Genomic DNA, 26,637 nt, shown 5'->3' on the forward strand with positions numbered 1-26,637 from the left:
CTGTTATTGTGTTCATTGACGACGTTCTTGTGTATTCCAAAAGGGAATCCGATCACGCCGGTAATCTCACGAAAGTTTTGGAAGTGTAGGTTCCCTGGACGGATCTCACGAGATATCTCGATCAACTCAGGTGCGGAATCCCTGCGTAGATCGTTACGAGCGTAGAACACACGAATCAAACAAACACGATACGATAAACGAACACGTTATATTATAACTCAAACACGTGATACGATATCACTATTACAGACACACGTTAACGAACAACTGACTCGATCAACTCGTTAACTCTAAACCAAGCCGTAACATCAGATATAAATACACGACAACTTCGCCTGGCATGTTCAGGCGAAGTTGTCCATAACTTCGCTTGTCTAACAAGTTCGCCTAGGCGAACTTGTTAACAACTTCGCTTAAGACAAATACTAAACATAATTAACATTACAGACTCGATTACAGACACTATACTATGAACTACTGACATTATGCACCAACAGACTCCTCCTTGGCAGTAGCTTCATATCTTGATCTTTAAGCACTTGTCTTGTAATCTTCATGCATGTACTCCTTCTCTTACGCATACCGTGACTACTCGCTGATACTTCCTCGCTTCGTCTTTCCAAGCAGGAATATAGAATATCTTCTTTTCATTTAACACCTGCAGATCAGCTTTCGATAAATTAACAAGATGCATCGGATCATACACCCTCAGCACTTCTTGTTCGTCTTCGTCTTCCATCACGGCTTCAGCAGTCTGGCAATCAACATACCACCATTTAAGATTCTTCAACACATCTTGAGGCATAGTCTTCATTGGAACCTCCTTAATGCATCGGATCGGTTTGTACTTCATTACCATCCATGGCTTGCCATCTGCTCTCATTCCCCTTTCTTTATCTTCCACTAGCTTTCCCTTCTGTGGCTTTAATAACTCAAACTTCTTTTCTTTAATACTTTCTTTCCACACGATCTTCCCAATAACTCTCGCCATGTTGTCGTCGCTTCTATTAATCAGCCCCAATCTAGCCAAATCCTTCACCTCACATTCAGGCAATGTATTGAGAGATCTCAACGTCCTTTTAAAATACTGAATACCATCAAAATGCTTCACCACAAACAACTTTAACTGTTCATCATATATCCAACAAATAGTTCCTTTCTTCGACTCAGCGTAGCCTTTGATATTATAACTTTTCTTGAACATGGTTGGAACAGCAGGCTTCTTAGTTTTGATAAACCAATGAGCATAGCCTTCCTTCCACTTAGGCTGCTCCTCCCATTCAGTCTCATCATTTTCCATCTCATTACCCATATCGGCTTTCTCAACATCTGGGATCTCGTGTTCAACATTTTCTTCAATTATCTCACCCTCTTCAATCTCATCTTCAATCACAATCTGTGCGCCAATCTTCTCAATCTCCTCAATAGGCAGCACATCATCATCAAACATCACATCATCATCTAGCATATCATCATCTAATTCTTTCAGAGCATCAATCACATCATCATCATCAACCATCACCACCTCATCACCACCAACTGCACCTGCAGACTCCCCCTGAGCTGTGGAAGTCCCAAGAGCTTGAGTAGTTCTTGGCAACTCACCACCTGCACCTTTCGGTGCATTGGGATCATCGTCTCTATCATTTCTCTTCTTTGTCCTTAACTCGTCGCCTCTACAGCTTGTCTCCCCCTGAGATGCCAAGAACTCCTTCATAGCATCTATAATTCTCCCATGTTCAACCAGGAGGGACGACTGTAGTTGATTCTCTGCTACAAGGCGCTGAATAGCCTGGGTCTGGACAAGATTCACCCTTGATTGTTCAGCCACGACCCGCTCAAGTGCAGCTATTCTCTCCGAGTCTGAGAGGGTTGCTTCGAAATCAAACCTCATGTTAGATGTGTCTTGAGTATACTCAGCAGGGATCTCGAATGTAACCGGGACATCAGAAGCAGTTGCGGACGTAACCGCAGGTGGTATCGTGACCGACAACCCTGCAGTTGCGACGACTGTCGACTCTACAAATTGTGCAACCACCTCTGAAGGAGTAAGCGTTGGAGGTGGTAAAGACACAATCTCCGGAGTCGTCATCTGTAGTGTGATGGACGGGATGCCGAAAGCTGATGTATCCACCACGGGAACATCCGCGGCGCTTAAACTTGTAACCTGTACAGATGTAGGAACAATCGACATACCTGACAGTGCGGATGAAGCGAAACGTACAACTCTTGAAGTCTCTCCAGCTCCCATACCTGCACCTGTCCTTTCCCGTCTTTTGAACGTCTAATCAACTTGTGAATATCCTCTTCTTCTTCTTCTTCTGACTCACTATCATCAACAGTCCTCTTTCTCTTCCCTAACGTCCTCTCTCGTGTCACCAACATCCTTCTCGCCTCATCCATAACAGCATCAAGATCTGAGTCAGCCACCGTCGTAGCTGCTCTAGTAACATTCACTTCCCGAACCTGTGCAGCAGAGACCTGCACCTCTTCTTGTGGATCAAAACGGTCCATGTCGAAGAATCCTTGGCCGCCAAATGCAGCATCAAGGTCTACATCCTCCTCAGCCGATACAACAGGCACAACAGGTACATCTCGAGTTGCTCCTGCCTGTCGTGGTTGAGGGTCTCTGAACTCATCCCCACGAGCTGGCACATACCCCGGGTTTATTAAGTACCCAAAGAGTGGAGTATGCCTTGGACGCAGTTCAGGCTTGCTCCTCGCACTGGATGTGCGGCATTGAGCGAAGATACGTTTGCTCACACTCTCCACGTATCGTATTGGACGTCGTTGAGGCAACGTGGGAGCAACATGATTCAAGATCATCTGAATGAATCTTGGATACATGATGAACCTCTCACGGGCCATCGCTCTCCTCTGCCTATCGATCTCATAAAAGACCATCTGACTAAAGCTATAACGTTTGTTATAAGTCAGAGCAGTCATTGCTGACTGCATGGTCGCACCCATCCCGTCAGTGCCCGCCTTCCTCCCTGACATGCAGACAATCATTACGTGCATGAGGAAGCGCCACTGATCGAGTAGGAAACCCTTCCTCCTCTGAGTATCACCTAATGGACCAGAATAGCCCATTCGGAGAAACGCTCCATCACGGAACGGAGCCACAAACTCTGTAGGGTCATCCCTAGTCTCCTCACCGAATCGTATAGCCACCCGTATTTGTTCAGATGAGAACTGAACCTCTTGATTGTTGACGGTTGCTCGCATAACCGGGGGCTCAACGCGGCAATCGTATTCCACAGTCTGCCAGAAATCCTCGATATTGGGTAAGGATATCGGCAGAGTCGTAGTGATAGCGTGGAATATCCTCGAGCGAATGAGGAATGTGATTATCTCGCGGTAATCCTCAACACCGCTCGCTTCCGGGTCTAAGGTGATATACATGTTATGACCCGGGAAGAATTGCCTCTGATGATCTCCATCGTCACCTCCAGCACCTGCTACTGCAGCCATATCTGCAACAAACGAACCAAGTTAGATAAATGTTAAGGCATAACACAAGTTCGCTGGTTACCATGAGCGAAGTTGTGATAAGATCTGTATAGGCGAAGTTAAAGTTGGGGCGAAGTTGGGAACAACTTCGCTTCAGCTTTAAGTTCGTCTAATAATTGTTAAGTTAAAAAGGTCCAGGCGAAGTTAATGATAACTTCGCCTCACCACAACATCGCCTCAGGCGAAGTTGAGCATCAGGCGAAGTTACGGATAACTTCGCCTAAACCTTAAGTTCGCCTGAATCTGAAACGGCGACAGTAAGGTTGATTCAATCATCGAAAATGTGGTGTTTCGGTCAATTTTGACGATTAAGAACTCCCAAACATAAGATACTAAGGATATTTAGACGATCAGGTTGTTCATGAACACGTAAAAACAAGCTTTGAAATCGGGTATAAGGTTCGAACGTCCGAGGTCGCTAACCGGTGTCGAAACAACCTAGGATTAACAACATTGAACATCGATTATAAGATATAGAACCCAAACACACCTTGAATACTGATTGAAATCGGAAAAAAGATAAGCAGATGATAATCGAATTAAGTTCGCTGTGATATTCGAGAATAAGTTCGCCGATTTGAAAAAATATGAACAGTTTGACTATTGAAAATCCTTATATAGGAGCTAAGTTATACAGGCGAAGTTACGGATAACTTCGCCTAGGCGAAGTTATTCACAAGTTCGCCTGTTTAACAACATCACCTATATTTACACAATCAACCCTTATAATTTGAACATTTTGCAATTAACTTTTAAAACTTCCCTTTAAGAATTAAATAACACGATCAAGTCCAAGTAACCAGTTATTAAATCATAAACTACCTAAGTACGAAAAACTTTTAAAAAATTAAAGTACAAGGGATCAAATTTCAGTCTCGATAGGGACTACTACGTTTAAGAAAAAAAATCCGAACAGGAATCATACTAACTTCGTGACTGTCACATAGATCCGTGTTTAGCTGTATTATGACATAAAGGAAACAGGTTGTAAACAGGTAAATAACTTAAGATGGTTTTCATCGTTTCTGTGATACGAGTTAAGTTCAATTAAGCCTCAAAATTTAAGTGGGCAACAACTCAGAGATTATGATGTCTCCTATCTATTCTCAAATCGTATTTGGCTTTCCCCAAATCACCCCGAATTGACTTCGACCCTTAGTGTCTGATTAAGTTTGTAATTACTCTTCATCTGCTTCCCGTTCTCTTTCTTACTCCATGATTAAGAAGTCTTGATATTTTGAACTCTAGAATGTTTCGATAACTCATAAGTTTGTTGTTGTTTTTTTTTTTTTTAATCAAACATTCATATAGACTTCAGAGTAGTAAACAACTGCAAGTCCCGAATCTGGATCACTGCAGTTTCTTGAAATGCTATCTTCACGGGAATCAGAACACTCACGGGCTCGTGTATGACTGGGTAATCGCTTTTCTGCCTATCATTCGAAAAGATATATATGAAGACATGCAAAACTCTTAAGGAGTTTCCACGTAAAATCAAGTAGTTTTAGTTTGTATCACATCTACTTTTACGCACCATAAAAAGTTACCATAACATACAATGACTGTCCTAAAGCCTTTTAAGCCTAATAACTTTACTAGTTAAGTACACAGAATCAGTATATCTATCATTTTCCAAGGTTGGATAAATTTTCTGTTAAACATAGCAAACGAACTTCTTACGAAGTAGTAGACTTGAAAAATAATTTCATTTCCCATAAAGAAAAATTTTTGACTTCAATCGCCCCGATCAAGTCAAGTCTTCAGGTTAACGGCTATCCTGCGAATCCAATGGATTAGCTGGACCGACCACATACAAGTATGTGTCCTTCTAACTAAGTATGATCGACTAATTTTCAGCAAAAGAATGAAAACTCATCATAAACCGCCCCGGTCACTTTCAGTCATCTGGTGAATGGCTATCCGCATATTCTACAAGTAGAAATGAGGACCAAACATATCCTAAGACATGTCCTTCAAACTGTGGTAACCGACATAATTTTAAGCGATAGTGACGTTTTATTTTATTTTTTTTTTAAGCATGGTTACTCGGGATTGATCATCCCATTCAGCTCAATAAGGTTTTGAAATCTCGTTTTGTCAAACGCTTTAGTATATAAATCAGCGAAATTATCAAGCGTATCCACCTTTTCAAGCACAATCAGTTTCTTTTCAGCACAATCCCGTATAAAATGATGACGTATGTCAATATGTTTAGTTTTACTGTGCTTCACGGGATTGTTAGTTACTGAGATAGCAGCTGTGTTATCAATGCAAATAGGAGTAAGTAAGAAATTCAGACCATAGTCGCGCAACTGTTGTTGAATCCAAAGAACCTGGGAGCAGCAGTTGGATGCTGCCATGTATTCTGCCTCACAGGTTGAAATTGCGACTGAAGTCTGCTTCTTGCATTGCCACGACACCAATCTGCCACCAAGAAACTGACATCCTCTAGTTGTTGATTTCCGACTCTGATTGCACCCTCCATAATCAGAATCTGTGTAAGCGACTAGCTCCAAGTCTCCTCCTCTCGGGTACCACAACCCCAGCTTCGGTTTGCCCTTGAGATACCTCAGTATCCTCTTCACACCCTTCAAATGAGATTCTTTTGGGTTTGCCTGAAAGCGTGCACAAAGACAAACAGCAAACATTATATCAGGCCTAGAAGTAGTTAAGTACATTAAAGAACCTATAATAGCCCGATATTGAGTTGGGTCCACATCTGCATCGTTGTCTGAATCAGCACCCAATTTGTGATTGACGCAGACTGGAGTATCAAATGGAGAGCTGTCCTCCATCTTGAATCGTTTGAGAACATCATGGACATACTTCGTCTGATGAATGAACATCCCATCCTTCTTCTGATCAACCTGCAATCCTAAAAAGAAAGTTAGTTCACCCATAGCACTCATTTCAAACCTTTTCTTCATGACAGCCTCAAACTCTTGACACATGGAGACTTTTGATGCAGCAAAAATAATGTCATCCACGTAGACTTGTACCAGCAGAAAGTCGCTTCCTTGTCTCTTCACAAACAGTGTGCTATCAATCTGACCTCTTTCAAACCCATTTTCAAGCAAGTAATCTGATAAGGTTGAGTACCAGGCACGAGGTGCCTGATGTAATCCATACAATGCCTTGCTTAACTTGTACACGTGGTCTGGAAAGTCTGGGTCAGGAAAACCCGGAGGCTGCTCAACATACACAACCTCATCAATTTTCCCATTCAGAAACGCACTCTTCACATCCAACTGAAATACCTTCATCTTCTTATAAGCAGCAAATGCCAAAAACAATCTAATGGCTTCCACTCTAGCCACAGGAGCGAACACTTCATTATAATCAATCCCCTCTTGTTGATTAAAACCTTTAACGACTAGCCTCGCCTTGTTTCTTATAATAATTCCTTTCTCATCTCTCTTGCACTTAAACACCCATTTTGTGCCTATCGCATGCACATTCTTCGGTTTTTCAACCAAATCCCATACTTCCATTTTCTTGAACTGAGCCAACTCTTCTTGCATGGCTTCGACCCACGAGCTGTCCTTTAGAGCCATTTGATAATTCTTTGGTTCAATCTGGCTTATAAAGCAGGTGTACAAGCATTCGTTGATTATCCCTGTCTCCTTGATGCTTGTGTAGACACAGGTGTGCTCATTCAAGCTACGTCTTGTTTGTACACCGGAGGACACATCACCAATCACATTCTCCAAAGGGTAACCTTTATGAATTCTCGTGGTCGGAACAGAACCGACATGCAAATTGTCTTCCAAGTTAGAAGAGAGCTCGTCAATGGTTGTTTCATGCTGAGAGTGAAATGGATTGAAAAATTCTTCTTCAGTCGAGGCAGCAGGGGTATCGATAGCATTTGATGAGGAAGGTTGACATTTATCGATCAGCTGTCTTTGCAATAGATTTTCTTCCTCATCAAGGATCATCTTCGTAGCAACTCTCTCTTCTTCTTCAGCAATATCCAAATACGGTATGTTAAAAGACTTAAAAAGTTTAACATAGTCGAAAAACTCAGCAGGTCCGTTGCTTGGTTTTGGCGGTTGGTAACTTGTGATATCGGTGTTACACACCACCTCAACCTTGCTGGTCGATGTATTAAAGACACGTCTGTTGGGAGTCCCAACAACATAACCGACTAAGATTCCTTCATCGGCTACTTCACCAAATTTAGAATTTGTCTTTAAAATCGAACAAGGGGACCCGAATGGTTCAAGACCACTCAAGTTGGGCTTTCTCCCATCCATAAGCTCATAACACGTTTTACCAAGTCTTTTAACAGTTAAGACTCTATTCAGAACATAACAGGCTGTAGCAACAGCTTCAGCCCAAAACACCACAGGAAGCTTCGAATCAGCCAGCATTGTTCTGGCTCCTTCAATTAACGTTCTGTTCTTCCTTTCAGCCACTCCATTCTGTTGCGGTGTATACGGAGCGCTATATTGGTGTTCAATCCCTTTCTGAAGGCAGAAGATCTCCATCTCAAAATTCTTGAACTCCGTTCCATTGTCACTTCTGATGAACTTAACCCTTTTATCCATAACGTTCTCAACTTTGGTAATCAAATTCTTCACCATCTGAGCCGTTTCATCTTTTGATTTCAGGAAATATACCCACGAATATCGTGAGTAGTCATCAGTGATCACCAAGCAGTATGAAGTACCTCCTAGACTTTTTGCATTCACGGGACCGAAGAGATCCATGTGAAGCAATTCTAGGGTACTGGCAATTGAATTGACCTTCTTGGTGTGATGGGATTTCTTGTGCTGCTTTCCCTTCTTGCACGGTAGACATTTGTCCTCAAAATTGAAACTTTTCAAGGGAACGCCCAGCACAAGTCCATTCTTGACAATGTGGTTCATCTTCCGAAGATGAATGTGTCCCATTCTCCTATGCCACAATTCGGACTCCGATTCGCTCGCTTTTGTCATAAGGCATGATTCTTCCGAGGCCATTTCAGTTGACCTCATATCCATAATGTACGTATTCCTCTCACGTGGAGCCTTCATCACAATCCACTCCTCTGGTATCTGAAAACTAGGATGTAACACAATTGCTTCATTCTTTGTGAAGTGTACGGTGTACTCCTTATCACAAATCTGCGACACACTCAGCAGATTGTGCTTCAATTCTTTGACAAAGTTAACTTTCTCCAATGTCATCTTTCCGTTCGACACCGTTCCCATTCCTGTAATCTTGCCTCCACTTTCACCGGCAAAGCTCACTCTCCCTCCTTGAACAGGTTTCAAATCGTGTAACAAGTATTTGTTACCCGTCATGTGCCGGGAACAGCCGCTATCCACAACCCAAAGATTGTTGGCAGCCCTGTTCAACTGTTCCTGCACAATAAAGCAAAAGATTAGAATTTAGGGACCCAAGACCAATTGGTCTTGGATCTATACATCCCGAACTTTGGCTTTTCAAAGTTAGTACCTTGATAATTCTTGTAAGTCCTACTAGGATACCTCCTTGTAGATTGATTGTGAGGCCTTCCAAACCTTAATGAATTGAAAGAATTATAGCTTGTGGTTTGGTTATTAGCAGTGTAAAACTGAGATTTGTTTCTATGAAAACCTGAATTAGTCACATTTTTGAATTTTGAATGGTTTTCATTTTTAGCAGTATGATAATTACTATTAGGCTTATTCTCATTTTTAGTAGGTCTCACACCTCTGAATCGCTGCTTCAAAGGGCAATCTGCAACAAGATGTCCTAATTGATTACACCTAAAACAACACCTATGCTCAACCTTTTTATCAACCGGTGTTTTAGATGTCGAGGCTTTATTACCCCCCGTTTGTCTCACATATGGTGGGACATACGGGTTTAGTGGAGTACTCCTTTTATTCGTCTTATCTTTCTCTCCACCATTGGGTAATACCACCTCCTCTTTTGCCTTACCAGACTCGGATGACTTATCCGAATCCGATGAGACTGGACTTGGATCAGAAATTTTAACACTTGAAACAGGCGAACTTGTTTCGCCTCTACTAACATTTGGTTCTTTACAAGTTACTTTAACTGGTACTGTCTGAGCAACCTCAAAGTCAACAGATTTCTGAACACTAGGATTAAAAGTGTAATTGTGATTATACGGTGGTGGAACCTCATGATAACCAATTCCTCCTCTCTTAATAGAGGAACCTTGATCACTAACAAGGTGATCAAGAATAGCAGAGGAATTTCTGAACTGCTCTAGTTTTCTATTCAGTTCCACCACTTTTACCTGGTGATCAGCAATCTGTTTTTCTCTATCAGCAATTAGTTTGGTTTTTTCTTCCAAAACTTCATAGCTTAAATCAATCACTTCAATTTTTTCAGCAAGTTTTGTTTTTAGACTTTTAACATCTTTTTCACAAGCTTTTATTTTGACTTTATAGCTATTTTCTCTTGCTTTTGTAAAATGATGATCTTTTTTTAGGGTTTTAAATTCAGCATCCAACCTAACATACTGATCGGTTATAGTTGCTAATTGCTCAGACAAGTTTTCACATTTAGAACATGTAGGTCTAGAACATACCTCGGAGAGCTGGTCTTTAACATCTTCCATGAAAGCTTTTTCTTCTCCGGTAACCTTCTCACTTTCTTCAGTTTCAACCTTCGCCAAATTTGCCTGCTCAAAAGTTTCTTTAGACAGCAGGTTCCAGTTGTATTCACCATCTTCTCTGGACATCATGGCACTATAATCTTTTCTACCCTCATTATGCTGTGTAGACCTTCCCTGACTTCGTTCCACACGCTCATTCCTGCATTCCTTTGCAAAGTGACCGTTTTGCTGACAATTGTAGCATCTTACCTTCGACTTGTCGAACCCTGGCCTTCCACCGACAAACTTTCTTCCGGTCTTATTCATAAACCTTTTCACTCTTCTCACGATCATGGCCATCTGCCATTGTAGATCCATTTCATCCATATCATCAGCATCAATCTGGTCATAGTCTTCATCCAACATAGCTGGATCAACAATCTTTCCCTGAATGTAGTTCTCATAGGAAGCAATGAAAGAAGCATAGAGACCAAACTGCTCTTCAGCCGACTTGACACTCATAGGCATCTTGGAGTAGTTGTTGCTGGGAATACTTGGAGAGCAACTACTCTTGCTTACCTGGGGTTGAGAACCACTCGATCCACCTGCTACATAGCAAACATCACCATTTGTGTTGACTGACACATGCCCCTCATGTGATGAGTTTGAGCTCGACTCTCCCTTCGAGTAGTAGGCAGCTGATTCAGTCTTCGATCCTGAGCTAGTGTTGACTTTAGCTCCATACATACCTGGATCTTGTACCTGATCCGTAGGTGTCTCCTTTCTAACCATGTTAAGCTCAAAGGTTCTGAGCTTGTTGACTGCCGTTTCTAGATCATATGTGGGAAAGTCTTTGTCTTCCCTCATCAGCACAGTGTGCATCTCCCATTTTGGTGGGAGAGCATCTAGAAGCTTCTCAACTATTTCTTCTTCTCGGTAGGAAATAGAATAGTTGCTCAATTCAGTCATCAGATGGTAATATCGAGTGATAATATCATCTAAGGATTCATTCTTCAAATACTTGAAGACTGAGAACTGGGTTTTGAGCAATTTTATCTTTGAAGCACGGATTCCTACATTCCCTTCAAATCTGTTCTCAAGGGCTTCCCAAAGCTCTCTTGCTAACGTATACTTTCTAAACGTATGAAGGATCTCTTGTGGAAGAGCCATAGTAATAGCAGCATGAGCCTTGCTCTCGGCTTCATACATCTTTTTCTCTTCTTCTTCCATTTTGCTATACTTTTTGATTTGATCACGACCTTCATACTCCATAACTGGTGGAATATAACCATCCTGGATGCATACCCACATCTTCGCATCCTGGTATTTGACGTATAGTATGAACCGATCCTTCCATGCAACGAAATCGGTTCCCTTCAGCAATCTTGGGGCCTTAGTAGCTGACCCTGCTTCAACTTCCATCTTCACTAACTCAAAGATGTTAATCGACGACATCTTTCCCGAAAAGTAAGAAACCCGAAAAATTAAATTTTTTTTTTTTTTTTTTAAAAGCACTGTAGGCGAAGTTACGGATAACTTCGCTTTAGTCTTAACTTCGCAGAAGAACTTCGCTGATGATTAACTTCGCTTAAGGTAAGTGAACTTAGGAGGTAGGCGGAGTTGCTGAGAACTTCGCTGAGTTAGGCGAACTTGAGAAGGTAGGCAAAGTTGTGGATAACTTCGCTTAACCTTATATATTCGCTGAAACCCTACGTATCCTGACGGCAACTTCGCCTGATGAACACGGACGTTTTTGCAGATCTGTAATCTGGATTTTACGAGGTTTTTGACGGTGCAAAGGCTTGAATACTGAGGTAGGAGGTAAGATTGACTCAAAAACACAGAAAACACGTCCCGCGAATAGTCGAAACGGGACGATTTCTACACCCGCGTGAATATCCCGAACCACACAATAATTGTAGGTTCCCTGGACGGATCTCACGAGATATCTCGATCAACTCAGGTGCGGAATCCCTGCGTAGATCGTTACGAGCGTAGAACACACGAATCAAACAAACACGATACGATAAACGAACACGTTATATTATAACTCAAACACGTGATACGATATCACTATTACAGACAAACGTTAACGAACAACTGACTCGATCAACTCGTTAACTCTAAACCAAGCCGTAACATCATATATAAATACACGACAACTTCGCCTGGCATGTTCAGGCGAAGTTGTCCATAACTTCGCTTGTCTAACAAGTTCGCCTAGGCGAACTTGTTAACAACTTCGCTTAAGACAAATACTAAACATAATTAACATTACAGACTCGATTACAGACACTAGACTATGAACTACTGACATTATGCACCAACAGGAAGCTCTGTGAATGAGTAAGTTATACGCGAAATTTCCTAAGTGTTCTTTTTAGTTACACGAGGTTCAGTTCTTGGGTCATGTTATTAACCCGAGGTATTTTGGTTGACCCTGCAAAAGTGTAAGTCGAGAACAATATGGAATCCCCTAAGTCTCCTTCTGAAATTCGTTGTTTTCAAGGCTCGGCGAGGTATTATCGCCACTTCATGCCCGACTTTTCGAAAATTGCATCATCATTGACCAAGTTGACTAAGAAGGGCGTTAAGTTTGTGTGGGGTTCTGAACAGGAGGAGGCTTTTCTCGAATTAAAGAGCAGGTTGACGCATGCTTCAATTTTAGCGTTACCCGATGGCACTGACGATCTGGTCGTTTATTCTAATGCCTCTTACCAGGGGCTTGGGTGTGTTCTGATGCAGCGAGCCCGAGTCATCGCTTATGCCTCACGGCAGTTAAAGCCTCATGAGGTGAATTATCCTACTCACGATTTGGAGCTGGCGGCGGTTGTGTTTGCACTTAAGTTGTGGAGACATTATTTGTACGGTGTCCCTTGTGTTGTTTATACCGATCATAAGAGCTTAAAGTATTTCTTAGAACAAAAGGAACTGAATATGCGGCAGCGTCGATGGTTGGAATTGGTTAAGGATTATGATCTGGAGATTATGTACCATCCCGGTAAGGCTAACGTGGTAGCCGATGCGTTGAGCTGGAAGGAGAGACCGAAACCTATTCGAGTGAAATCTTACCAGCTTATTCTCAAACCCGATATTTTGAAACAGATAGACAATGTTCAACATGAAGATTTACAGATGGAATGGATTATGTCAGAACGTATTTGGGATCAGGAAAAGTTTTTGGAAGACGTCGGTGACGGGGTGAAGTATAAGGACGGTCGTTTATGGGTACCCAGGTATGGGGGATTCAGGGATAAGATATTGGATGAAGCACACAAGTCGCACTATTCCATTCATCCGGGCGCGACCAAGATTACCAAGAGCTGGAGAAGAATTATTGGTGGCATGCGATGAAGTATGAGGTGGCTCAGTACGTGAGTGAGTGCTTGACGTGTCTACAAGTTAAGGCTGAGCACCAGAAGCCTTTCGGGAAACTTCAACCTCTGGAAATACCTGAGTGGAAGTGGGAGCATCTTACGATGGACTTTCTGACTAAACTGCCTCGTACTCCTAGGAGTAATTATGACACCATTTGGGTAATAGTTGATAGAGTGACTAAGAGCGCTCATTTCTTGCCGATTCGAGAAACTTTTAATTCCGAGCAGCTGGCCGATGTATTTATTCGTGAAATCGTTTCTAGGCACGGGGTGCCGGTATCTATTGTTTCGGATAGGGATACACGTTTTACCTCCAGGTTTTGGAAGAAGTTTCATGAGGAGATGGGTACCAAACTCCTCATTAGTACCGCTTATCACCCGCAGACACATGTTCAATCTGAGAGGACCATTCAAACTCTCGAGGATATGTTGCGAGCTTGCATAATTGATTTTGGTGGTAGTTGGGATCGTCACTTACCGTTAGTCGAGTTTTCTTATAATAACAGTTACCATGCCACTATTGGAATGCCACCATTTGAGATGTTATATGGGCGTAGGTGTAGGACTCCAGTCTGTTAGGGCTCAATTGGTCAGAAACAATTGTGTAGTTTAGAGGTAGTTGAGGCTACGACGGAGAAGCTTGATAAGAATAAGGCTTTCATGAGGGCCGCTTAGGATCGTCAAAGGTCCTATGCGGATAAAGGGCGAAGACCTATTGTGGTTGAGGCTGGTGATCGGGTTATGTTAAAAGTTTCTCCGCGGAAGGGTATTATTCGTTTTCGTAAGATGGGGGAGCTTAGCCCGAGGTTCAGTGGTCCGTTCCATATATTGTCCCGTGTTGGTGAGGTAGCGTATAGACTGGATTTGCCTGACGAGCTCGCTGGGGTTCATCCTACTTTCCGCGTGACTCATTTGAGGAAATGTTTATCAGATGGGGAGGCCTACGTGCCTCTTGGGGATATTGAGCTTGATAGTAAGTTGAATTACATTGAGGAACCTATCGCTATTCTTGGCCGTCAGGAAAGGCGTTTGAGGAATATAATGGTTAGGAAGGTGAAGGTGCGGTGGAGGCACCGTAGGGGTTCCGAGGCTACTTGGGAGTACGAAGACGAGATGATGAAACTCTACCCGCAATCGTTCCTATCGCATCGGGATTCGGGGATGAATCCCATTGTAAGGGGGTGGACTTGTAACGCCCGTTAATTTCAAATCAATGATTTAAAGCTATGTAGAGTATGTACATCTTTCGGGGTTTATCCATCTTTCCTCGGGGGGGGGGGGGCCTTCACGTCATTCCTGTAAGTAAAATCTATTAACTTTTCACTCAAGTTGTCTCGCTTTTCATTTATGAGGGACTAGAGTGTAACTTGTGTTTTATATCATAAAACAAAAACCCTAGCTCCTTCTACCATGGCCGATCGGACCAAAAGCATCAGCTACACCCCCTGTTTTCCTTTTTTGCAGCCAATTCCAAGTGTATTACTTCAATTCAAGGTAAATATACATCCCTACAAGTCTTTTACACCTTAATTGGTCATTATAACTCGCTTATTGATCGTCAAATCGCGTGTTTTAGGCTTACCGGTTGGCTGTCCAATTAGGCAGTTTCGGGGCTGTTTCGGCTAAGGTTTTTGCATCACAATCTTCCTAGGTATGTCTCACATAACATACTTTAAAATCATGTGCATTGATGTTCGTTTGATTGGTCAACTAGTTGTAGCTTGAAAACTAGTATTTGGTTGACTAGTTTGTGAATTGTGATGTCTAGCGCGTTGTTTGAGGGAACTAACAACCAATTCGAATGTTGTAGCCTCAGTATGAGTTGTGGGCTGTAAGAAACTGATTTTTTAAAAGGTAATGGGGCTGAATTGGTTGTCGGTTACCCAAACGGGTCAGTACAACGCGAATTGGCGTTTATTGAATAGTTGGTGCGTTGTGCTTGCGGGATACCGACCCATTCGACTCGTGTATCGTCGTGTGGGCTTGTTGGCTGTGAATTTATCATATTGGGTCCACACGGTGCAACATCTCGGATTTTTCGAAACTGCATTCGTTGCGTATAACCCGACCCGGAAATATTTTGGATCACTATTATTAATCAAAAACCAAATAATTATAAATAATTAAGTTTCTAATAATTCACTTGAAGCCCTTGTACTTTAAATAGTGTTTAAATCTTATTTATATTATCAAAAGTTCATAAAAATGCTCAAAAACCAAAATACAGGGACTAAATGTGAAAACGTGTGAAACTTATCCCCCCTACCCTCTGGAGTGTCGTGCGACGGCTAGCCTACCTTCTGGCCGCGCAGCGCGGTTGTCCCACTGCACCCAATCTTGGTTCGTCTTCGTTCGTTAACTCGTTTAAGGTTTAAAATCGTTTATTTTAGGCATCTTAGAGAGAATTAAGGACCAAGTAATCATAATATAACTAAAATACAACTCTTAATTCATTTTCCCTTGTCCAATATCAGATCTTTATGAATCCTTTGTTGATTCTTTCCTTAAAACATATTTACTTGCTTAAACGGGCCAAAACCCATAATTAGTTTGTTTTATGTACTTCTATATAAACAACCATTTAACATCTGCTGTAAACATTAATCAAACCCTAAAGAACATCCTCCAGCCGTCCATTACCTCTGTTCATCCTCCAAACCTTCGGTTTTTGCATATTCGTTTAAGATTCAAGACTTGTTCGTTGACTTTGCAAACTCAAGGACCTTTGATTTCCGTTTCTCATCAATCCTTTCACTTTCCAGGTAAGTTGTAAACTGTAAAAATTGTTCATACATATTCCCTACTCAATAATCTTCAATCAATTTCGGTGGTTGAAGTGTGTTGACTGGTCAATTGCTTTAAAACTCGATAAAGGGTAAAATAGTCAACAAGTTTGACTTTACGTTTTCTCATGCTTCTGGTCGGATTCAACGTTCGGTCTAGAAGACTTTTATTCTCGTAACAAAATTTTAAGGCTACTGTCCAAAACCTGACTTCTGACTCGCTGTTCGGATTCTGGTCAGTATCAGCTCGCTTAAATGTTTAATTCAACATAACTAGAGTTCTACTCATCCGTTTGGATTGATTCTAGCAGAATTAAGTTCGTTTTTGTTTATAGTTTCATATCACAAAGTTTCAGGTTCTGATCATTTATCTCGTTTGACGCGTATTGGACGACTCGCTTATCAGTTTACTTGTTTATTCTTAATTATACTCGCTTGCCTTTAATCTAAGGTGAGTTTGATCATTCCCCTTTTTATACACTGTTTTCAAATGTTTTAGGGACATATGCGTACCTACTCATATTTTCTATGATATATATATACTCAAAATCGTAAACATAATTATTGTGTGAATATCAGTTGAATGTTATTTGCTAATTGCTACACGTTTAATTGTTTACTTGATAATGTGATGTGTTGTAAAACACTCGTATTTTCTGCACGTTTTATCTACGTATTATATTATATTTTATATGTTTTAACTCGTTTTAGATAGGTTTTACGTAAGTTTAATAACCTTGTAGGTTTTGGGTAAAAGAAAGGAAGAAACCGGGACTTTTCGAGCTTTTTACAAGCCTTTTACGCATACAAGTTCAAGACAAAGCTCAAGGCCCGACCCATATGCATCATGGAGGCCCAAGACCATATTATACTATATTATATAAAAAAATAAAACCCTAATTAGCCGAGGGGGCTGCTGATCGGATTTAGCTGCAACAACAGCAAGCAATAGCAGCACAACAGCATCAACAGCAGCACAACAGCAGCCAACAGTAGCCAACAGCAGCAGCAGAAGCAGCAACAGCAGCAGCAGGAAGAAAAGAAAAGAAAAAAAAAGTGTTGTTCGGCTAGGGTTTGATCGTGTGACGGCTAGGGAAGGAAGAATACACAAGAATCTAGCCTCGGGAAGGTTCGACATCAGTTTACACAGTAAGGAACGGTCGGGAATTCATCATATATCCTTCATTTTTTCACATTGTTCATTACTTTGATTATCTTGTTCAATTGTTTACTAGTTTTTGCAATTGATTGATAGATTGAATTGTTTATGAGTATTGTTGATTGTTGAATGATATTTGAGATGATTAATAGGAGTTTTATGATGTTTTATTTGATCATTAGCTGCTGTCCAAAAACAATGTTCAGCTAAACTTGTTAGTTCTACCTAGGGAAGATGAAAATTGTTGAGTTTTGATGAGTTTAATGGATTGTTTGATTAATGGACTTGAATTGCTATTGTAAAGTTTGATTTAGACATGAAATAGGTTGTGTTTAGTGGCTGGAAATTTTAGTGATTCATTGCATAAACCCCGTGTGTTGATTGATTAGTTTTGTATTGATTGATCGGTGCATTGTTTGATTCTAGACTTTGTGTTTAGGGTTTGTTTGCGGTAGGTACCACCGTAGGGTTTTGTTGCGTGATTATTTGGATTAAGTACAGCGGTTAAACATCTTTCTTGAGACCGAGAGGTGATAGGAAGTAGGGTCGTCTCATTGCCTTTGCATGCTAGAATAGGGATTGCGCGAGAGCGAGTTCGTTTCTTGTCAGGTTTAGGTATTTGAGCGACTAGTTGATCTATTTTGGTTTAAGTTGAATTGTTCCTCTATCCTTGGTTGTGTAGTATTCATTACCATTAGGGTCGAGTGTTGGTGAGACCGAGAGGTGATCCTTCATTAGAAAACGTTAGTAATTATTTCCCGGTTTGGTCGTTTTAGGCGATTTTAAGTAGTTTAGGCTTGTTGAGTGAGACCGAGAGGTGATCCAGTGAACCCGAGCGATCCTTAGTCGTGTCATCTTTAGGGACCGGTGTCTTGAAGTCATTCAATCCATTAGCTTGTTAGGCCTACAATTTGATTCAGACCTAGGTAGAAGTTTTCTCCATTCTAAGTTAACACAGTTAGTTTTCCGTTTAGTTTTCTATTTTTGGTAAGTTTTGTTAGTTAATCCAGTTAGTTCAGTTAAGTTAAAAGAATTCAAAAATCAATTAATTATTATTCTAAGGTAGGTCTTGTCTAGGGTCGTAATCGTTAGCGTCTTTCGTGTCTTCGTGTTCGATACTCGAACTTCCTAAGTCTATACTACTTGCGATCGGTACACTTGCCGGTTGTGTGTGGTTTTAGGATTTTCGTTTTAATATTAAAGCTTAGTTGTGAGGGTCATTTTTATAGGGTCATTAGACACACATCAAGTTTTTGGCGCCGTTGCCGGGGACACGGTTTTAGGCGTTTTGAGAGCAATCCGAGTTAGGACTTACCTTTTGTGCTACTTGTAATTATTTTTGTTTTATTTTATTTCTTTGTTAGAATACTTTAGATAATATTGTTCCTAATTATAGTTTTATGCGACAGACTCGATCTCTAGGACCGCCCGACACGGAAGCATTTCCCGAGCCAGAGAGAGAGTTTCGCGAGAGACGTCGCACCATTTCACCGTCATCTACCTCATCATCTGTTGGTAGTTTATCCTCTTCCCCCTCGTCTTCCGACATCATCGATAGGGATAGGATCATGGGCGACAATCCACCACCGAGGAGGACAGTTGCAGACCGGGCCCGTCCGGCCAATGCTGGCGCGAGATCTAGCATCGCACCACCCACCGTTGGAGTTAACACGAACTGGCAGATTCCTTCGAATATTCTAAACACTATTTCCCATTCTGCTCAGTTCCATGGGTTGCTTCACGAGAACCCGCATTCTCATCTTACTCGCATCGTGCGTATTTGCGACACCTTCCATCTTGCCGGCGTATCCGAGGATGCTGTTAAGCTCCGCATATTTCCGTTCTCACTCGCTGATCAAGCGAGTCTGTGGCTCGAGTCCCTCCCACAGGGCTCTATAGCTACTTGGGCTGCCATGCAGACCCAATTTCTTGAAAAATACGATCCTCCGGCTAAGGCCGCTCGTTTGCGTAACCAGATACATTCTTTTCAGATGGAGGACACCGAGAGTTTTTACGAGACCTGGGAGCGGTTTAAGAATTTATTAGCGTCATGCCCCAACCACGGCTTGCAAGATTGGGCGATCGTCGAAAAGTTCTACAATGGAGTGACGTACGCGACGCAGAGTATGCTCTACACGGCGGCGGGAGGAAATCTGTTAACGACTAAGGACCCTGATGAATGTATCGCCTTATTCAATGGGCTAGCTATGAGTGGATACCAAAGACCACCCGCCAGAGAAGGTAAGACCGTTGATTCCATCTCACGAGGCATGCATTCGGTGGACATGACCACCGCACTGACGGCACAGGTCGAGGCGTTGGCGAAGATGGTAAAGGACATGCAGACGAAGAGCAAGTTGTGTGAGATCTGCAGAGGGGGGCATGATACCATTCAGTGCCCAGTCAGTTTGCAGGAGGAGGCCGTAGACTTCATAGGAAATCCAAACCGAAATCCAAATTCTTCCAATTCTTATAATTCAGGATGGAGAGGCAATCAGAACTCCAACTGGAGGGGCGGCAGCCAGTCCGGTTTTTAGCGGCGTCAGAGCCTATTTCAGGATGCCGGTGAGGGAGCGAGCAGTGGGGAGAAGAAGCCCACTTTGGAGGAGATGATGGCACAACAAACACAGATGTTGTCTCAGCTTATGACACGTGAGGATTCCCGACACAAGGACACGCGGGAGAAGTTTCGAGAGCACGAGCAGTTCATGAGGAATCAGGCAGCGTCAATTCAGAATCTCGAGCGGCAGATGGGAGAGATAGCCAGTCGGTTAAATGAGAGGCCGCAGGGTACATTACCGAGTAATACCGAGCAAAACCCGAGAGGATTCGTGAAGGCTGTGACAACGAGGAGCGGTTCAGGGGCACGGGATGAGCCCATGATTCAGCAGAGATCTAGAGGAGGAGTTGTCGAGGAGCCTACAGTCGATGGAGAGGAGCAGGTGGATGAGGAGATTCAGATGGAGTCTCCGCCGGCCCAGGTGCATCAGAGGAGCATCCCAGGGAGTTCAGCACAGGCCGAGAAACAGCAGTCACCGAGCGAGCCACCGAGAGTTTACAAACCCCGATTGCCATACCCCGGGAGAGTTCGTAGAGATAGAGATGAGGAGCAGAACTCCAAATTCCTTGATCTTCTGAAGCAGCTTTACCTCAATATCCCATTCCTTGAGGCACTCACTCAGATGCCTAAACACGCTAAGTTCCTTAAGGATATTCTCTCGAACAAGGAGAAGTTAGCTGAGGCCGCTTCCACCCCTTTGAGTGCTAATTGTTCTGTTATCTTACAGAGGAAGTTACCAGAGAAGAGGGCCGATCCAGGGAGTTTCACAATTCCCTGCACCTTGAGTGATAATACATTGGTTCATGCGCTGGCTGATCTTGGTGCCAGTATTAATCTCATGCCGTATTCTGTGTATCGCAAGCTAGGTTTAGGCGAACCGAGGCCTACCGGGATGAGTATCCAGCTTGCTGATCGTTCCGTGAAGTATCCGCGTGGGATTGTTGAGAACATGCTCATTCGCATTGGTAAGTTCATTTTCCCGGTGGACTTCGTTATTCTTGACATGAATGAGGATGATAATGTTCCACTCATTTTGGGCAGACCTTTTCTTGCCACCGCACATGCGTTGATCGACGTTCGCGATGGCAAACTGATCCTTCGAGTCGGGGATGAGAACGTCACGTTTGACGTTCGACAGTCATCTAAGCATCCCAAATCGACTAATGACTCCCTATGCTTCATTGATACGATCATGACTCATGTGGGGGAGTTTTCCAGTAACCCCGGTGGAGGCCCCGCCTCAGACACACATATCCTAGATAGGGAGACCCCAGAGGTTGAGATTGTCACCTTGACTGAACACCCCCCCTATGCTGACATTGAATTGTCTTCCTCTTATTCTGAGTTATCTACCGTAGATCATCGTGTTCATCAGTTGCTTGAGTTGGAGGAGTTACGGGACCATACTTACGCGCATTCAGATTGTTATAAGCAGCAGGTGAAGGAACTGCAGGATCGTAAGTTAGAGGGTATTGAGCAGTTTAGGTGTGGGGATATGGTCTTATGGTATAATTCCTGGTTGAGGTTATTCACGGGAAAGTTGAGATCTCGTTGGTCAGGTCCGTTTATTATTACTGAGGTTTTCCTAGATGGCACTATTGAGATTAAGGACAAAGGCGGAACATTTATGGTGAACGGTGATAGACTGATGCACTACATTGGCGAGCTGATGACTGATCAGACGGTCGAGGTATTCTACCTTGACTCACTCTCCGAGATGTAGATATGTGGATGCATCACTCGGGAGACTACCCGAGTTGTAGAGTTTGTATTTTTGTTATATGTTTGTGCTATCTGTTTTATTTGTTTTGTCTATTTCAGGATGTTCCAAGATGAAACCGCTCGTACTCAATCTCCATTCGAGTCGGTCGATTTAAGGGGTGTTTCATTGAAAAAAAGAAAAAATTAAAAAAAAATAAAAATTATGAAAACCAAAAACACAAAAATATGTTTATTTGTTTATGTTTTTGTTTTTCGTGTTGTGCGCCGCTACATGCGAGCGAGTTTGAGTTTTGCAGGTTATATTATGCTCATGGTAGCTATGATGGCGTTGTGGAACAAGTTCTCCCGAGGTTGCGGCCGCGAGGGAAATGCTATACGGTCGTTTGGATACAACTCATCTGTTGAAGATTCTACACATAAACCAGGGGAGTAACCCGTTCTTTGTTTTTACTCTTGTAAACTTTATTTTTATTTTCTGTTTTATTTTTATTTTATTTTATTTCTTTTCCTAATACTCATCGAGGACGATTTCGTTCTAAGTGTGGGGATGGGTTTTATTTTACTTAGTTGTAGGAAAATTTTTGAAAAAAAATAAAAAATAAAATAAAAAATAAAAATTTGAAAAAATTTAAAAAATAGTCCCTTGAAATTTTTTTCTTTACGTTAAACAGGAGATGATATTATTACCGAGTAGTGGTTATTTTATAAATTCTTGGTGGTTTCAAAAATATATATATAATAAATAAGAAGAGTGCCCATTAGACCCGCACGTAATGTATGGTAACCGAACGGTTTGGACTCAGTAATCGTGTGTCGGTAGGCTCAGCCTTTGAGAATGAAAGGGCGGTTTGGTTGTTGACCTAATTGAACCTTTTAAGTGGCCTGACTATAGTGGGAAACATCTTAGGGGTTTTGTTTGTTTAACAAAGCTCGTGACAGGACTGGAATGAAAAGCCGGGTCATACTCAAGCCTCGAGTCACATGATCGTCTGTATATTATTTGTATAATCTTTTGTATATGTGTCTATTCCTGTGAAGCTCCGTACTTTGTTGCGCGGTGGCGCAGACCTAATCGTTGATGCTAGCAGAAGACAGTTTTGCTCGGCCCTCTGTTGCGCGGTGGCGCAGACCTGAGCCTTGATGCATTTCTGTAGTTTCGTCCAACATGGTATATAAAAAAAATGCAAAAAGCCAAAAGGCAGAGAAAAAAAAATTTAAATCAAAACCACCATGAAGGAAACTACTGTCGGTCGATCTTGATCAAGCTAGAGTTTATAGGTTGCATTTGAGTCAAAATGTATTAATCATGTGGCAATAGGTTTAAGTCAAGTTGAGGTAGCTCGGTCCGGTAAAACCATAATGGAATTGGTGAAGTGGCAGCAGGGCTTTTAGGTGTGGGTTCCACTTAGTCATACAAATTAATAGAATCGTCACACCTTATTTGCCTCGGTAAGTATTAGGGGCATGGGTTTAAAGTGGACAGCAACACTGGCAATCGACCTGATCTAGCTTATTAGGTGAAAGTTGGAAGAAATATCTGGGTAACGGGTCACTTGTTCTATTACTTTAAAAAAAGAAAAAAAAACAAAAAAAAATGTATAAATATTAATAATAATAGTAAATAAATAAAACCAAGAGTTGTCGGTTGAACTCGGTGTAGGCTCCTGGACGGATCGTACACGGGATGTCGATAACAACGCAGGTGCGGAATCCCTGCGTAGTTAGATACGAGTGCAGAATATGTATAAACAAACACACGAACAATGAACGCACACGTTATATTGATAACCGAACACGTGACTCGAGGTCACTATTACAGACACTGACACGTAACTCGTTCACTGAACAACTGAAACGAAAACCTAAAAAACCAACTCTCGAAACTGTTCCGCTGAACAGTTTATATACACGACAACTTCGCCATCAGCGAAGTTGTCAATAACTTCGCTGGTTCAACAAGTTCGCCTGAGCGAACTTGTTGACAACTTCTCACGTACAAAAACATAAACATAATCATAAACATAATTACATTACAGACTCGATTACAAATGCTAGACTATGAACTACTGACACACATGTACCAACAGACTCCCCCTTGGCAGTAGCTTCATATCTTGATCTTCAAATCTTGAGTCTTGTAATCTTGCATCTCTACGCGTGCGCTCCCTCTCTAACACATACCGACACCACCCGTTGATATTTCCTAGCTTGATCCTTCCAAGCAGGAATGTAGAAGATCTTCTTCTCGTTGAGCACTTTCAGATCAGCCTTCGATAGATTAACAAGATGCATCGGGTCGTAAACCCTAAGCACTTCTTGTTCATCCTCATCTTCCATAACCGCCTCCGCTGTCTCACAGTCCACGAACCACCATTTTAGGTCTTTGAGCACGTCCTTGGGCATGAGCTTCATCGGTACTTCTTTAAGGCACCGGATCGGTTTATATTTCATAACCATCCAAGGTTTTCCATCAACTCTCAGACCTCTATCCTTGTCTTCGACAAGTTTCCCCTTTTGTGGTTTCAGTAGCTCAAACTTTTTCTCTTTAACGCACTCTTTCCACACGATCTTCCCGATGATTCTAGCCATGTTGTCTTCACTTCTGTTTATCAATCCCAGTCTGGCTAAATCTTTTACCTCACATTCTGGCAGTGTGTTTAGAGATCTCAACGTTCTCCTGAAGTACTGAATGCCATCGTATCTCTTGATCACGAAGAGCCGCAGCTGCTCGTCATATAACCAGCAGATAATACCTTTCTTATCTTCTGCGTATCCCTTAATATTGTAACTTTTCCTGAACATCTTAGGGACCGCCGGCTTCTTCGTCTTTATGAACCAGTGAGCACAACTCTCCTTCCAATTCGGTTGTTCCTCCCATTCAGTATCTTCCACCACGCTCTCATCACCCAACTCTGGTCTCTCAACCTCCGGAATCTCGTGTTCCACGGAGTCATCTACAATCTCTCCCTCCTCTATCACGTTTTCAACAGTAATCTGCTCTCCGATCCTCTCGATCTCATCAACAGGCAGCACATCATCTTCATTCATAAACTCATCATCTTCCTCATCCAACTCTTTCAACGCATCTATAACATCTTCAACATCTACTACGTCATCTACATCTACAACGTCGTCACCGGCTACACTTGTAGACTCCCCCTCAGCTGTGGAAGCCCCAAGAGCCTGAGAGGTTCTTGGCAGCTCACCACCTGCACCTTCCGGTGCATTGGGATCATCGTCATGATCTTCTCTCCGTTTCGTCCTCAACTCATCTCCCCTACAAGTCTTCTCCCCCTGAGATGCCAAGAATGCCTTGAAGGCATCTATTACTTGTCCGTGTTCAACCAGGAGGGCTGCTTGTAGTCGATTGGATTCCACTAGGCTTTGAATGGTCTTTGTCTGTTCAGCAACAATCCGCTCTAGCGATGCAATCCTTTCGTTGTCAGAAGTAGGCGTTGGAGTTGGCGGGACATCAGCAGCAGAAGTGACCGCAGGTGGTACACTTGGTAACCCTGCAGTAGTGGTGACGGTCGACTCCACAAATCGTGCAACCACCACCGGTGTAGTAAGCGATTGGGGTGGTAGAGACACAACTGCTGGGGCCGACGTCTCGACAGCAGTAACCTGTGCTGTAGTAGGAATAAGAGACATACCAGACAAGGCAGGTGGAGCAAAACGTACCAGCCTCGAAGATTCTCCAGCTCCCGAACCCATACCTGTCCGTTCTCTTCGTGAACGTCTGAGCACAATCTGAACTGCTTCCTCTTCATCAACTTCCTCATCATCCTCGTCAACAGTTCTCGGCCTCTTTCCCGTAGTTCTCTCCCGAGACACCATCAGTCATCTCGCTTCAGCAAACGTTTCGTCAAGATCGGAGTCAGCTACCGAAGTAACTGCTCTAGTAACATCCATGACCTGAGAAACTGAGAGATCCATATCAAACAATCCATGTCCGCTAAAAGCAGCATCAAGATCGACATCTTCAGTAGTAGGCCCAGCAGAAGATGCAGCAGCTGGCACAGCAGCAGAAACCACAGTAGATACAGCAGGCGCAGCTGGTAAAGCATGGGGTGCTGCCGCCTGATGTGGCTGTGGGTCTCTGAACTCGTCCCCTCCTGCAGGAACATACCCCGGGTTGATGAGATACCCGAATAATGGAGTATGCCTGGGACGCAGCTCAGGCTTGCTACGAGTGCTCGAAGTGCGGCACTGAGCAAAGATACGTTTCGTCACGCATTCGACGTATCTAATAGGGCGTCTCTGCGGTAGCGACGGAGCGACATGATTCAGAATCATTTGTAAGAACCGAGGATACATGATAAATCGCTCGCGCGCCACAGCCCTCCTCTGACGATCGATCTCGTAAAAGATCAGCTGACTAAATGAATATCGTCGGTTGTAAGTCAGCGCAGCCATGGCAGACTGCATCGTCGCGCCCATCCCATCCGTTCCTGCCTTCCTCCCAGACATGCATACAATTAATACATGCATCAGGAAGCGCCACTGATCCAGCAAAAACCCTTTCCTCCTCTGCGAGTCCCCCAGCGGACCCGAATAACCCATCCTCAAATACGCTCCATCACGAAAAGGAGCTACGAACTCCGTTGGGTCATCTCTTGTTTCTTCCCCAAACCGCAAAGCCAACCGTATATCTTCCGAAGAAAACTGTATTTCATGACCATTTACGGTTGCTTGCATCACCGGAGGCTCAGGCCTGCAATCATAGTACACTGTCTACCAAAAGTCTTCAATGTTAGGCAGTGAAATGGGCAGTGTATTTGTGATCGCATGAAAGACTCTTGATCGCTGGAGAAATGTGATTATCTCCCTGTAGTCTTCTACGCCTCTTGCGTCTGGATCTAAAATGATGTACTGGTTATGGGCCGGAAAGAATTGTCGTTGATCATCACCGTCATCACCACCAGCACCTCCAATAGCAGCCATATCTGCACAAAACAAAACAAGTTAGACAATATGTAAGCAACTCACAA

Source organism: Bidens hawaiensis, unplaced genomic scaffold (genome assembly GCF_021521415.1).
Source record: "Bidens hawaiensis isolate Kalapana, Puna unplaced genomic scaffold, B.hawaiensis_p1.1 tig00004412_1, whole genome shotgun sequence".
Lineage (NCBI taxonomy): Eukaryota > Viridiplantae > Streptophyta > Magnoliopsida > Asterales > Asteraceae > Bidens > Bidens hawaiensis.